This window comes from Triturus cristatus, chromosome 8 (genome assembly GCF_964204655.1).
Source record: "Triturus cristatus chromosome 8, aTriCri1.1, whole genome shotgun sequence".
Taxonomy (NCBI): Eukaryota; Metazoa; Chordata; class Amphibia; order Caudata; family Salamandridae; genus Triturus; species Triturus cristatus.
Window position 1 is genome coordinate 1276151501 of NC_140591.1, and position 16350 is coordinate 1276167850.

Here is a 16350-nt window from a genome sequence, read left to right on the forward strand (position 1 = left end):
ATCTCTGGTCCCTTCATGGGATGATCTCTGGTCCCTTCATGGGATGATCTCTGGTCCCTTCATGGGATGATCTCTGGTCCCTTCATGGGATGATCTCTGGTCCCTTCATGGGATGATCTCTGGTCCCTTCATGGGATGATCTCTGGTCCCTTTTTGGTAAGATCTCTGATGCACTGGTCCCTTTTTGGTAAGATCTCTGATGCACTGGTCCCTTTTTGGTAAGATCTCTGATGCACTGGTCCCTTTTTGGTAAGATCTCTGATGCACTGGTCCCTTTTTGGTAAGATCTCTGATGCACTGGTCCCTTTTTGGTAAGATCTCTGATGCACTGGTCCCTTTTTGGTAAGATCTCTGATGCACTGGTCCCTTTTTGGTAAGATCTCTGATGCACTGGTCCCTTTTTGGTAAGATCTCTGATGCACTGGTCCCTTTTTGGTAAGATCTCTGATGCACTGGTCCCTTTTTGGTAAGATCTCTGATGCACTGGTCCCTTTTTGGTAAGATCTCTGATGCACTGGTCCCTTTTTGGTAAGATCTCTGATGCACTGGTCCCTTTTTGGTAAGATCTCTGATGCACTGGTCCCTTTTTGGTAAGATCTCTGATGCACTGGTCACTTCATGGGATGATCTTGAATACCTCTAATCTGAGTGATCTGATGCACTGGTCCCTTCGTGGGATGATCTTGAATACCTCTAATCTGAGTGATCTGATGCACTGGTCCCTTCGTGGGATGATCTCTGATGTGCTGGTCCATTCATGGGATGATCTCTGATGCGCTGGTCCCTTCATGGGATGATCTTTGATGCACTGGTCCCTTCATGGGGGGATCTTGCATACCACTAATTTGAGTGCTGTGATGCACTGGTCCCTTCATGGGATGATCTTTGATGCACTGGTCCCTTCATGGGATGATCTTTGATGCACTGGTCCCTTCATGGGATGATCTTTCATGCACTGTTCCCTTCATGGGATGATCTTTGATGCACTGGTGCCTTCATGGGATGAACTTTGATGCACTTGTCCCTTCATGGGGGGATTTTGCATACCTCTAATTTGAGTGCTGTGATGCACTGGTCCCTTCAAGGGATGATCTCTGATGCACTGGTCCCTTCAAGGGATGATCTCTGATGCACTCGTCCCTCCATGGGATGGTCTCTGATGCACTGGTCCCTTCATGGGATGATCTTGCATACCCCTAATCTCAGTGCTGTGATGCACTGGTCCCTTCATGGGATGACCTTGCATACCCCTAATCTCAGTGCTGTGATGCACTGGTCCCTTCATGGGATGATCTGATGCACTGGTCCCTACATGGGATGATATTTGATGCACTGGTCCCTTCATGGGGTGATCTTGCGTACCTCTAATCTGAGTGCTGTGATGCACTGGTCCCTTTATGGGATGACCTCTGATGCGCTGGTCCCTTTATGGGATGACATCTGATGCGCTGGTCCCTTTTTGGGATGACCTCTGATGCGCTGGTCCCTTTATGGGATGATCTTTGATGCACTGATCCCTTCATGGGGTGATCTTGCATACCTCTAATCTGAGTGCTGTGATGCACTGGTCCCTTTATGGGATGACCTCTGATGCGCTGGTCCCTTTATGGGATGACCTCTGATGCGCTGGTCCCTTTATGGGATGACCTCTGATGCACTGGTCCCTTCATGGCATGATCTCTGATGCACTGGTCCCTTCATGGCATGATCTCTGATGCACTGGTCCCTTCATGGCATGATCTCTGATGCACTGGTCCCTTCATGGCATGATCTCTGATGCACTGGTCCCTTCATGGCATGATCTCTGATGCACTGGTCCCTTCATGGAATGATCTCTGGTCTCATCATGGGACGATCTCTGATCCCTTCATGGGATGATCTCTGATGCACTGCTCCCTTCATGGGATCTGTTATGCGCTGATCCCTTCATGGGATGATCTCTGATGCACTGGTCCCATCATGGGATGATCTCTGGTCCCATCATGGGATGATCTCTGGTCCCATCATGGGATGATCTCTGGTCCCATCATGGGATGATCTCTGGTCCCATCATGGGATGATCTCTGGTCCCATCATGGGATGATCTCTGGTCCCATCATGGGATGATCTCTGGTCCCATCATGGGATGATCTCTGGTCCCATCATGGGATGATCTCTGGTCCCATCATGGGATGATCTCTGGTCCCATCATGGGATGATCTCTGGTCCCATCATGGGATGATCTCTGGTCCCATCATGGGATGATCTCTGGTCCCATCATGGGATGATCTCTGGTCCCATCATGGGATGATCTCTGATGCCTTGGTCCCTTCATGGATTTATCTCTGATGCACTGGTCCCTTCATGGGTTTATCTCTGATGCACTGGTCCCTTCATGGGTTTATCTCTGATGACCTGGTCCCTTCATGGGATGATCTACGATGCACTGGTCCCTTCATGGGATGATCTACGATGCACTGGTCCCTTCATGGGATGATCTACGATGCACTGGTCCCTTCATGGGATGATCTACGATGCACTGGTCCCTTCATGGGATGATCTACGATGCACTGGTCCCTTCATGGGATGATCTACGATGCACTGGTCCCTTCATGGGATGATCTTTGATGCGCTGTTCTCTTCATGGGATGATCTCTGATGTGCTGGTCCCTTCGTGGGATGATCTGAGGTGCTGGTCCCTTCGTGGGATGATCTCTGATGCCCTGGTCCCTTCGTGGGATGATCTTGCATACCTCTAATGTGAGTGCTGTGATGCACTGGTCCCTTCATGGGATGATCTCTGATGCAGTGGTTCTTTCATGGGATGATCTTTGATGTGCTGGTCCCTTCATGGGATGATCTTTGATGTGCTGGTCCTTTCATGGGATGATCTTTGATGTGTTGTTCCCTTCATGGGATGTTCTTTGATGTGCTGGTCCCTTTATGGAATGATCTTTGATGCGCTGGTCCCTTCGTGGGATGATCTCTGATGCACTGGTCCCTTCATGGGATGATCTTTGATGCACTGGCCCCTTCATGGGATGATCTTTGATGCACTGGTCCCTTCATGGGATGATCTTTGATGCACTAGTCCCTTCATGGGATGATCTTTGATGCACTGGTCCCTTCATGGGTTGATCTTTGATGCACTGGTCCCTTCATGGGTTGATCTCTGATGCACTGGTCCCTTCATGGTTTGATCTTGCATACCTCTAATGTGAGTGACCTGATGCACTGGTCCCTTCTTGGGATGATCTCTGGTCCCTTCATGGGATGATCTCTGGTCCCTTCATGGGATGATCTCTGGTCCCTTCATGGGATGATCTCTGGTCCCTTCATGGGATGATCTCTGGTCCCTTCATGGGATGATCTCTGGTCCCTTCATGGGATGATCTCTGGTCCCTTCATGGGATGATCTCTGGTCCCTTCATGGGATGATCTCTGGTCCCTTCATGGGATGATCTCTGGTCCCTTCATGGGATGATCTCTGGTCCCTTCATGGGATGATCTCTGGTCCCTTCGTAGGATGATCTTTCATACCTCTAATCTGAGTGCTGTGATGCGCTGGTCCCTTGATGGGATCTCTGATGCGCTGGTCCCTTGATGGGATCTCTGATGCGCTGGTCTCTTCATGGGATGATCTCTGATGCACTGGTCCCTTCATGGGATGATCTCTGATGCACTGGTCCCTTCATGGGATGATCTTGCATACCTCTAATCTGAGTAGCTGTGATGCACTGGTCCCTTCATGGGATGATCTCTGATGCAGTGGTTCCTTCATGGGATGATCTCTGATGCACTGTTCCCTTCATGGGATGATCTCTGATGCACTGTTCCCTTCATGGGATGATCTCTGATGCACTGGTCCCTTCATGGGATGATCTTTGATGCACTCGTCCCTTCATGGGATGATCTTGCATACCACTGATGTGAGTGTTGTGATGCACTGGTCCCTTCATGGGATCTCTCATGCACTGCTCCCTTCATGGGATGATTTTTGATGCGCTGCTCCCGTCATGGGATGATTTTTGATGCGCTGGTCCCGTCATGGGATGATTTTTGATGCGCTGGTCCCGTCATGGGATGATCTTTGATGCACTGGTCCCTTCATGGGATGATCTTTGCTGCACTGGTCCCTTCATGGGATGATCTTTGCTGCACTGGTCCCTTCATGGGATGATCTTGCATAGCACTAATCTGAGTGCTGTGATGCACTGGTCCCTTCATGGGATAATCTTTGATGTGCTGGTCCCTTCATGGGATGGTCTCGACTGGTCCCTTCATGGGATGATCTTGCATACCCCTAATCTGAGTGCTGTGATGCACTGGTCCCTTCATGGGATGATCTTTGATGTACTGGTCCCTTCATGGGATGATCTCTGATGTGCTGGTCCCTTCATGGGATGGTCTCTAGACTGGTCCCTTCATGGGATGATCTTGCATACCCCTAATCTCACTTCTGTGATGCACTGGTCCCTTCATGGGATGATCTCTGATGCGCTGGTCCCTTCATGTGATCATCTCTGATGCACTAGTCCCTTCATGGGATGATCTTTGATGCACTGGTCCCTTCATGGGATGATCTTGCATACCTCTAATCTGAGTGCTGTGATGCACTGGTCCCTTCATGGGATGATCTCTGATGCAGTGGTCCCTTCATGGGATGATCTGATGCACTGGTCCGTTCATGGGATGATCTTTGATGCGCTGGTCTCTTCGTGGGATGATCTGATGCGCTGGTCTCTTCGTGGGATGATCTGATGCACTGGTCCCTTCATGGGATGATCTCTGATGCACTGGTCCCTTCATGGGATGATCTTGCATACCTCTAATCTTAGTAGCTGTGATGCACTGGTCCCTTCATGGGATGATCTCTGATGCAGTGGTTCCTTCATGGGATGATCTTTGATGCACTGTTCCCTTCATGGGATGATCTCTGATGCACTGGTCCCTTCATGGGATGATCTTGCATACCTCTAATCTGAGTGCTGTGATGCACTGGTCCCTTCATGGGATGATCTCTGATGCAGTGGTCCCTTCATGGGATGATCTCTGATGCAGTGGTCCCTTCGTGGGATGATCTGATGCGCTGGTCCCTTCGTGGGATGATCTCTGATGCGCTGGTCCCTTCGTGGGATGATCTCTGATGCGCTGGTCCCTTCGTGGGATGATCTCTGATGCGCTGGTCCCTTCGTGGGATGATCTCTGATGCACTGGTCCCTTCATGGGATGATCTCTGATGCACTGGTGCCTTCATGGGATGATCTCTGATGCACTGGTCCCTTCATGGGATGATCTTGCATACCTCTAATCTTAGTAGCTGTGATGCACTGTTCCCTTCATGGGATGATCTCTGATGCACTGTTCCCTTCATGGGATGATCTTTGATGCACTGTTCCCTTCATGGGATGATCTCTGATGCACTGTTCCCTTCATGGGATGATCTCTGATGCACTGGTCCCTTCATGGGATGATCTCTGATGGACTGATCCCTTCATGGGATGATCTTGCATACCTCTAATGTGAGTGCTGTGATGTACTTGTTCCTTCATGGGATGATCTCTGCGCTGGTCCCTGCATGGGATGATCTTGAATACCTCTAATGTGAGTGCTCCGATGTACTGGTCCCTTCATGGGATGATCTTTGATGCACTGGTCCCTTCATGGGATGATCTTTGATGCACTGGCCCCTTCATGGGTTGATCTCTGCATCTGGTCCCTTCATGGGATGATCTCTGGTCCCTTCATGGGATGATCTTTGATGCACTGGTGCCTTCATGGGATGATCTTGCATAGCACTAATCTGAGCGCTGTGATGCACTGGTACCTTCATAGGATGATCTCTGATGCAGTGGTCCCTTCATGGGATGATCTGATGCACTGGTCCCTTCATGGGATGATCTCTGGTCCCTTCATGGGATGATCTGATGCACTGGTCCCTTCATGTGATGATCTCTGGTCCCTTCATGGGATGATCTTTGATGCACTGGTCCCTTCATGGGATGATCTCTGATGCACTGGTCCCTTCATGGGATGATCTCTGATGCATTCGTCCCTTAGGGATGAACTCTGATGCACTCGTCCATTCATGGGATGGTCTCTGATGCACTGGTCCCTTCATGGTGTGATCTTGCATACCTATAATGTGAATGCTGTGATGTACAGGTCCCTTCATGGGATGATCTTTGATGCACTGGTCCCTTCATGGGATGATCTTGCATACCTCTAATGTGAGTGCTGTGATGTACAGGTCCCTTCATGAGATGATCCTTGATGCACTGGTCCCTACATGGGATTCTGGTGCACTGGTCCCTTCATGGGATGATCGTTGCACTGGTCCCTTCATGGGATGATCTCTGAAGCACTGGTCCCTTCATGGGATGATCTCTGAAGCACTGGTCCCTTCATGGTATGATCTTCCCTACCTCTAATCTGAGTACTGTGATGCACTGGTCTCGTCATGGGATTTTTTCTGATGCACTGGTCCCTTCATGGGATGATCTCTGATGGACTGGTCCCTACATGGGATGATCTTGCATACCTCTAATGTGAGTGCTATGATGTACTTGTCCCTTCATGGGATGATCTCTGCGCTGGTCCCTTCATGGGATGATCTTGAATACCTCTAATGTGAGTGCTCCGATGTACTGGTCCCTTCATGGGATGATCTCTGATGCACTGGTCCCTTCATGGGATGATCTTTGATGCACTGGTCCCTTCATGGGTTGATCTCTGCACTGGTCCCTTCATGGGATGATCTCTGGTCCCTTCATGGGATGATCTTTGATGCACTGGTGCCTTCATGGGATGATCTTGCATGCCTCTAATTTGAGTGCTGTGATGCAGTGTTACCTTAATGGGATGATCTCTGATGCACTGGTCCCTTCATGGGATGATCTCTGATGCACTTATCCCTTCATGGGATGATCTCTGCACTCGTCCCTTCATGGGATGGTCTCTGATGCACTCGTCCCTTCATGGGATGATCTCTGATGCACTGGTCCCCTCATGGGATGATCTCTGATGCGCTGGTCCCTTCATGGGATGATCTCTGCACTGGTCCCTTCATGGGATCATCTTGCATACCTTTAATCTTTGTGCTGTGATGCACTGGTCCCGTCATGGGATGATCTTTGATGCGCTGGTCCCTTCATGGGATGATCGTTGATGCGCTGGTCCCTTCATGGGATGGTCTTGCATACCTCTAATCTGAGTGCTGTGATGCACTGGTCCCTTCATGGTGTGATCTCGCATACCTATAATGTGAATGCTGTGATGTACAGGTCCCTTCATGGGATGATCTTTGATGCACTGGTCCCTTCATGGGATGATCTCTGGTCCCCTTCATGGGATGATCTTTCATACACTGGTCCCTTGATGGGACGATCTTTGATGCACTGGTCCCTTCATGGGAGGATCTCTGCACTGGTCCCTTCATGGGATGATCTTGAATACCTCTAATGTGAGTGCTGTGATGCACTGGTCCCTTGATGGGATGATCTCTGATGCACTGGTCCCTTGATGGGATGATCTCTGATGCACTGGTCCCTTGATGGGATGATCTCTGATGCACTGGTCCCTTGATGGGATGATCTCTGATGCACTGGTCCCTTGATGGGATGATCTCTGATGCACTGGTCCCTTGATGGGATGATCTCTGATGCACTGGTCCCTTGATGGGATGATCTCTGATGCTCTGGTCCCTTGATGGGATGATCTCTGATGCTCTGGTCCCTTCATGGGATGATCTCTGATGCACTGGTCCCTTCATGGGATGAATTCTGATGCACTGGTCCCTTCATGAGATGATCTTGCATACCTCTAATCTGAGTGCTGTGATGCACTGGTCCCTTCATGGTATAATCGTTGATGCGCTGGTCCCATCATGGGATGATTTTTGATGCGCTGGTCCCGTCATGGGATGATATTTGATGCGCTGGTCCCTTCATGGGATGATCGTTGATGCGCTGGTCCCTTCATGGGATGGTCTTGCATACCTCTAATCTGAGTGCTGTGATGCACTGGTCTCTTCATGGGATGATCTTTGATGCACTGGTCCCTTCATGGGATGATCTCTGATGCACTGGTCCCTTCATGGGATGATCTCTGCACTGGTACCTTCATGGGATTATCTTGCATACCTCTAATCTGAGAAGCTGTGATGCACTGGTCTCTTCATGGGATGATCTCTGATGCACTGGTCCCTTCATGGGATGATCCTTGATGCACTGGTCCCTTCATGGAATGATCTTGCATACCTCTAATGTGAGTGCTGTGATGCACTGGTCCCTTCATGGGATGATCTCTGATGCACTCGTCCCTTCATGGGATGATCTTTGCACTGGTCCCTTCATGGGATGATCTCTGATGCGCTGGTCCCTTCATGGGATGATCTCTGATGCACTGGTCCCTTCATGGGATCATCTTGCATACCTTTAATCTTTGTGCTGTGATGCACTGGTCCCTTCATGGGATGATCTTTGATGCGCTGGTCCCTTCATGGATTGATCTCTGCGCTGGTCCCTTCATGGGATGATCTTGCATACCTCTAATCGGAGTGCTGTGATGCACTGCTCCCTTCATGGGATCTCTGATGTGCTGGTCCCTTCATGGGATGACCTCTGATGTGCTGGTCCCTTCATGGGATGAACTCTGATGCGCTGGTCCCTTTATGGGATGAACTCTGATGCGCTGATCCCTTCATGGGTTGATCTTGCATACCTCTAATCTGAGAGCTGTGATGCACTGGTCCCTTCATGGGATGATCTTTGATGCACTGGTCCCTTCATGGGATGATCTTTGCACTCGTCCCTACATGGGATGAACTTGAATACCTCTAATCTGAGTGCTGTGATGCACTGGTCCCTTCATGGGATGATCTCTGATGCACTGGTCCCTTCATGGGATGATCTTGAATACCTCTAATCTGAGTGCTGTGATGCACTGCTCCCTTCATGGGATCTGTTATGTGCTGGTCCCTTCATGGGATGATCTCTGATGTGCTGGTCCCTTCAAGGGATGATCTCTGATGTGCCCCTCCCTTCATGGGATTATCGTTGATGCACTGGTCCCTTCATGGGATGATCTTTGATGCACTGGTCACTTCATGGGATGATCTTGAATACCTCTAATCTGAGTGCTCTGATGCACTGGTCCCTTCGTGGGATGATCTCTGCTGCACTGGTCTCTTCATGGGATGAACTTTGATGCACTGTTCCCTTCATGGGATGAACTTTGATGCACTGGTCCCTTCATGTGATGATCTTTGATGCACTGGTCCCTTCAAGGGATGATCTTTGATGCACTGGTCCCTTCATGAGTTGATCTCTGATGGACTGGTCCCTTCATGGGATGATCTTGCATACCTCTAATGTGAGTGCTGTGATGCACTGGTCCCTTCCTGGGTGCACTGGTGCCTTCATGGGATGATCTTTGATGCACTGGTCCCTTCATGGGATGATCTTTGATGCACTGGTCCCTTCATGGGATGATCTTTGATGCACTGGTACCTTCATGGGATGATCTCTGATGCACTGGTACCTTCATGGGATGATCTATGATGCACTGGTCCCTTCATGGGATGATCTCTGGTCCCTTCATGGGATGATCTCTTGTCCCTCCATGGGATGATCTTTGATGCACTGGTCCCTTCATGGGGTGATCTTGCGTACCTCTAATCTGAGTGCTGTGATGCGCTGGTCCCTTTATGGGATGACATCTGATGCGCTGGTCCCTTTATGGGATGACCTCTGATGCGCTGGTCCCTTTATGGGATGACCTCTGATGCGCTGGTCCCTTCATGGGATGATCTCTGATGCACTGGTCCCTTCATGGGATGATCTCTGATGCACTGGTCCCTTCATGGGATGATCTCTGATGCACTGGTCCCTTCATGGGATGATCTCTGGTCCCTTCATGGGATGATCTGATGCACTGGTCCCTTCATGTGATGATCTCTGGTCCCTTCATGGGATGATCTTTGATGCACTGGTCCCTTCATGGGATGATCTCTGATGCACTGGTCCCTTCATGGGATGATCTCTGATGCATTCGTCCCTTAGGGATGAACTCTGATGCACTCGTCCATTCATGGGATGGTCTCTGATGCACTGGTCCCTTCATGGTGTGATCTTGCATACCTATAATGTGAATGCTGTGATGTACAGGTCCCTTCATGGGATGATCTTTGATGCACTGGTCCCTTCATTGGATGATCTCTGCACTGGTCCTTTCATGGGATGATCTCTGGTCCCTTAATGGGATGATCTTTCATGCACTGGTCCCTTCATGGGATGATCTTTGATGCACTGGTCCCTTCATGGGATGATCTTGCATACCTCTAATGTGAGTGCTGTGATGTACAGGTCCCTTCATGGGATGATCCTTGATGCACTGGTCCCTACATGGGATTCTGGTGCACTGGTCCCTTCATGGGATGATCGTTGCACTGGTCCCTTCATGGGATGATCTCTGAAGCACTGGTCCCTTCATGGGATGATCTCTGAAGCACTGGTCCCTTCATGGTATGATCTTCCCTACCTCTAATCTGAGTGCTGTGATGCACTGGTCTCGTCATGGGATTTTTTCTGATGCACTGGTCCCTTCATGGGATGATCTCTGATGGACTGGTCCCTACATGGGATGATCTTGCATACCTCTAATGTGAGTGCTATGATGTACTTGTCCCTTCATGGGATGATCTCTGCGCTGGTCCCTTCATGGGATGATCTTGAATACCTCTAATGTGAGTGCTCCGATGTACTGGTCCCTTCATGGGATGATCTCTGATGCACTGGTCCCTTCATGGGATGATCTTTGATGCACTGGTCCCTTCATGGGTTGAGCTCTGCACTGGTCCCTTCATGGGATGATCTCTGGTCCCTTCATGGGATGATCTTTGATGCACTGGTGCCTTCATGGGATGATCTTGCATGCCTCTAATTTGAGTGCTGTGATGCAGTGTTACCTTCATGGGATGATCTCTGATGCACTGGTCCCTTCATGGGATGATCTCTGATGCACTTATCCCTTCATGGGATGATCTCTGCACTCGTCCCTTCATGGGATGGTCTCTGATGCACTGGTCCCTTCATGGGATGATCTCTGATGCACTGGTCCCTTCATGGGATGATCTCTGATGCACTGGTCCCCTCATGGGATGATCTCTGATGCGCTGGTCCCTTCATGGGATGATCTCTGCACTGGTCCCTTCATGGGATCATCTTGCATACCTTTAATCTTTGTGCTGTGATGCACTGGTCCCGTCATGGGATGATCTTTGATGCGCTGGTCCCTTCATGGGATGATCGTTGATGCGCTGGTCCCTTCATGGGATGGTCTTGCATACCTCTAATCTGAGTGCTGTGATGCACTGGTCCCTTCATGGTGTGATCTCGCATACCTATAATGTGAATGCTGTGATGTACAGGTCCCTTCATGGGATGATCTTTGATGCACTGGTCCCTTCATGGGATGATCTCTGCACTGGTCCTTTCATGGGATGATCTCTGGTCCCCTTCATGGGATGATCTTTCATACACTGGTCCCTTGATGGGACGATCTTTGATGCACTGGTCCCTTCATGGGAGGATCTCTGCACTGGTCCCTTCATGGGATGATCTTGAATACCTCTAATGTGAGTGCTGTGATGCACTGGTCCCTTCGTGGGATTCTCTTGCATACCTCTAATCTCACTGCTGTGATGTACAGGTCCCTTCATGGGATGATCTTTGATGCGCTGGTCCCGTCATGGGATGATTTTTGTTGTGCTGGTCCCGTCATGGGATGATCTTGCATACCTCTAATCTGAGTGCTGTGATGCACTGGTCCCTTGATGGGATGATCTCTGATGCACTGGTCCCTTGATGGGATGATCTCTGATGCACTGGTCCCTTGATGGGATGATCTCTGATGCACTGGTCCCTTGATGGGATGATCTCTGATGCACTGGTCCCTTGATGGGATGATCTCTGATGCACTGGTCCCTTGATGGGATGATCTCTGATGCACTGGTCCCTTGATGGGATGATCTCTGATGCTCTGGTCCCTTGATGGGATGATCTCTGATGCTCTGGTCCCTTGATGGGATGATCTCTGATGCTCTGGTCCCTTCATGGGATGATCTCTGATGCACTGGTCCCTTCATGGGATGAATTCTGATGCACTGGTCCCTTCATGAGATGATCTTGCATACCTCTAATCTGAGTGCTGTGATGCACTGGTCCCTTCATGGTATAATCTTTGATGCGCTGGTCCCATCATGGGATGATTTTTGATGCGCTGGTCCCGTCATGGGATGATATTTGATGCGCTGGTCCCTTCATGGGATGATCGTTGATGCGCTGGTCCCTTCATGGGATGGTCTTGCATACCTCTAATCTGAGTGCTGTGATGCACTGGTCCCTTCATGGGATGATCTTTGATGCACTGGTCCCTTCATGGGATGATCTCTGATGCACTGGTCCCTTCATGGGATGATCTCTGCACTGGTACCTTCATGGGATTATCTTGCATACCTCTAATCTGAGAAGCTGTGATGCACTGGTCTCTTCATGGGATGATCTCTGATGCACTGGTCCCTTCATGGGATGATCCTTGATGCACTGGTCCCTTCATGGAATGATCTTGCATACCTCTAATCTTAGTTTGTGATGCAATGGTCCCTTCATGGGATGATCTTTGATGCAGTGGTCCCTTCATGGAATGATCTTTGATGCCCTGGTCCCTTCATGGGATGATCTTGCATACCTCTAATGTGAGTGCTGTGATGCACTGGTCCCTTCATGGGATGATCTCTGATGCACTCGTCCCTTCATGGGATGATCTTTGCACTGGTCCCTTCATGGGATGATCTCTGATGCGCTGGTCCCTTCATGGGATGATCTCTGATGCACTGGTCCCTTCATGGGATCATCTTGCATACCTTTAATCTTTGTGCTGTGATGCACTGGTCCCTTCATGGGATGATCTTTGATGCGCTGGTCCCTTCATGGATTGATCTCTGCGCTGGTCCCTTCATGGGATGATCTTGCATACCTCTAATCGGAGTGCTGTGATGCACTGCTCCCTTCATGGGATCTCTGATGCGCTGGTCCCTTCATGGGATGACCTCTGATGTGCTGGTCCCTTCATGGGATGAACTCTGATGCGCTGGTCCCTTTATGGGATGAACTCTGATGCGCTGATCCCTTCATGGGTTGATCTTGCATACCTCTAATCTGAGAGCTGTGATGCACTGGTCCCTTCATGGGATGATCTTTGATGCACTGGTCCCTTCATGGGATGATCTTTGCACTCGTCCCTACATGGGATGATCTTGAATACCTCTAATCGGAGTGCTGTGATGCACTGCTCCCTTCATGGGATCTGTTATGTGCTGGTCCCTTCATGGGATGATCTCTGATGCGCTGGTCCCTTCAAGGGATGATCTCTGATGTGCCCCTCCCTTCATGGGATTATCGTTGATGCACTGGTCCCTTCATGGGATGATCTTTGATGCACTGGTCACTTCATGGGATGATCTTGAATACCTCTAATCTGAGTGCTCTGATGCACTGGTCCCTTCGTGGGATGATCTCTGCTGCACTGGTCTCTTCATGGGATGAACTTTGATGCACTGTTCCCTTCATGGGATGAACTTTGATGCACTGGTCCCTTCATGTGATGATCTTTGATGCACTGGTCCCTTCAAGGGATGATCTTTGATGCACTGGTCCCTTCATGAGTTGATCTCTGATGGACTGGTCCCTTCATGGGATGATCTTGCATACCTCTAACGTGAGTGCTGTGATGCACTGGTCCCTTCCTGGGTGCACTGGTGCCTTCATGGGATGATCTTTGATGCACTGGTCCCTTCATGGGATGATCTTTGATGCACTGGTCCCTTCATGGGATGATCTTTGATGCACTGGTACCTTCATGGGATGATCTCTGATGCACTGGTCCCTTCATGGGATGATCTTGCATACCTCTAATCATAGTGCTGTGATGCGCTGGTCCCTTTATGGGATGACATCTGATGCGCTGGTCCCTTCATGGGATGACCTCTGATGCGCTGGTCCCTTCATGGGATGATCTCTGATGCACTGGTCCCTTCATGGGATGATCTCTGATGCACTGGTCCCTTCATGGGATGATCTCTGATGCACTGGTCCCTTCATGGGATGATCTCTGATGCACTGGTCCCTTCATGGGATGATCTCTGATGCACTGGTCCCTTCATGGGATGATCTCTGGTGCACTGGTCCCTTCATGGGATGATCTCTGGTCCCTTCATAGGATGATCTCTTGTCCCTTCATGGGATGATCTCTGGTCCCTTCGTAGGATGATCTTTGATGCACTGGTCCCTTCATGGGATGATCTTTCATACCTCTAATATGAGTGCTGTGATGCACTGGTCCCTTCATGGGATCTGATGCACTGGTCCCTTGATGGGATGACCTCTGATGCGCTGGTCCCTTGATGGGATGACCTCTGATACGCTGGTCCCTTCATGGGATGAATTCTGATGCACTGGTCCCTTCATGAGATGATCTTGCATACCTCTAATCTGAGTGCTGTGATGCACTGGTCCCTTCATGGTATAATCTTTGATGCACTGGTCCCGTCATGGGATGATTTTTGTTGCGCTGGTCCCATCATGGGATGATTTTTGATGCACTGGTCTCTTCATGGGATGATCTTTGATGCACTGGTCCCTTCATGGGATGATCTCTGATGCACTGGTCCCTTCATGGGATGATCTCTGCACTGGTACCTTCATGGGATTATCTTGCATACCTCTAATCTGAGAAGCTGTGATGCACTGGTCCCTTCACGGGATGATCTCTGATGCACTGGTCCCTTCACGGGATGATCTCTGATGCACTGGTCCCTTCATGGGATGATCCTTGATGCACTGGTCCCTTCATGGAATGATCTTGCATACCTCTAATCTTAGTGCTGTGATGCAATGGTCCCTTCATGGGATGATCTTTGATGCAGTGGTCCCTTCATGGAATGATCTTTGATGCCCTGGTTAATTCATGGGATGATCTTGCATACCTCTAATGTGAGTGCTGTGATGCACTGGTCCCTTCATGGGATGATCTCTGATGCACTCGTCCCTTCATGGGATGATCTCTGATGCGCTGGTCCCTTCATGGGATGATCTCTGATGCGCTGGTCCCTTCATGGGATGATCTCTGCACTGGTCCCTTCAAGGCATCATCTTGCATACCTTTAATCTTTGTGCTGTGATGCACTGGTCCCTTCATGGGATGATCTTTGATGCGCTGGTCCCTTCATGGATTGATCTCTGCACTGGTCCCTTCATGGGATGATCTTGCATACCTCTAATCTGAGTGCTGTGATGCACTGCTCCCTTCATGGGATGATCTTTGATGTACTGGTCCCTTCATGGGATGACCTCTGATGTGCTGGTCCCTTCATGGGATGACCTCTGATGTGCTGGTCCCTTCATGGGATGAACTCTGATGCGCTGGTCCCTTTATGGGATGATCTCTGATGCGCTGGTCCCTTCATGGGATGAACTCTGATGCGCTGGTCCCTTTATGGGATGAACTCTGATGCGCTGATCCCTTCATGCGTTGATCTTGCATACCTCTAATCTGAGATCTTTGATGCACTGGTCCCTTCATGGGATGATCTTTGATGCACTGGTCCTTTCATGGGATGATCTTTGCACTCGTCCCTACATGGGATGATCTTGAATACCTCTAATCTGAGTGCTGTGATGCACTGGTCCCTTCATGGGATGATCTCTGATGCACTGCTCCCTTCATGGGATCTGTTATGTGCTGGTCCCTTCATGGGATGATCTCTGATGCGCTGGTCCCTTCAAGGGATGATCTCTGATGTGCCCCTCCCTTCATGGGATTATCGTTGATGCACTGGTCCCTTCATGGGATGATCTTGCATACCTCTAATCTGAGTGCTGTGATGCACTTGTCCCTTCATGGGATGATCTTTGATGCACTGGTCCCTTCATTGAATGATCTCTGCACTGATCCCTTCATGGGATTATCGTTGATGCACTGGTCACTTCATGGGATGATCTTGAATACCTCTAATCTGAGTGCTCTGATGCACTGGTCCCTTTGTGGGATGATCTCTGATGTGCTGGTCCCTTCGTGGGATGATCTCTGCTGCACTGGTCTCTTCATGGGATGAACTTTGATGCACTGTTCCCTTCATGGGATGAACTTTGATGCACTGGTCCCTTCATGTGATGATCTTTGATGCACTGGTCCCTTCAAGGGATGATCTTTGATGCACTGGTCCCTTTGTGGGATGATCTCTGTACTGGTCCCTTCATGGGATGATCTTTGATGTGCTGGTACCTTCATGGGATGATCTTTGATGTGCTGGTA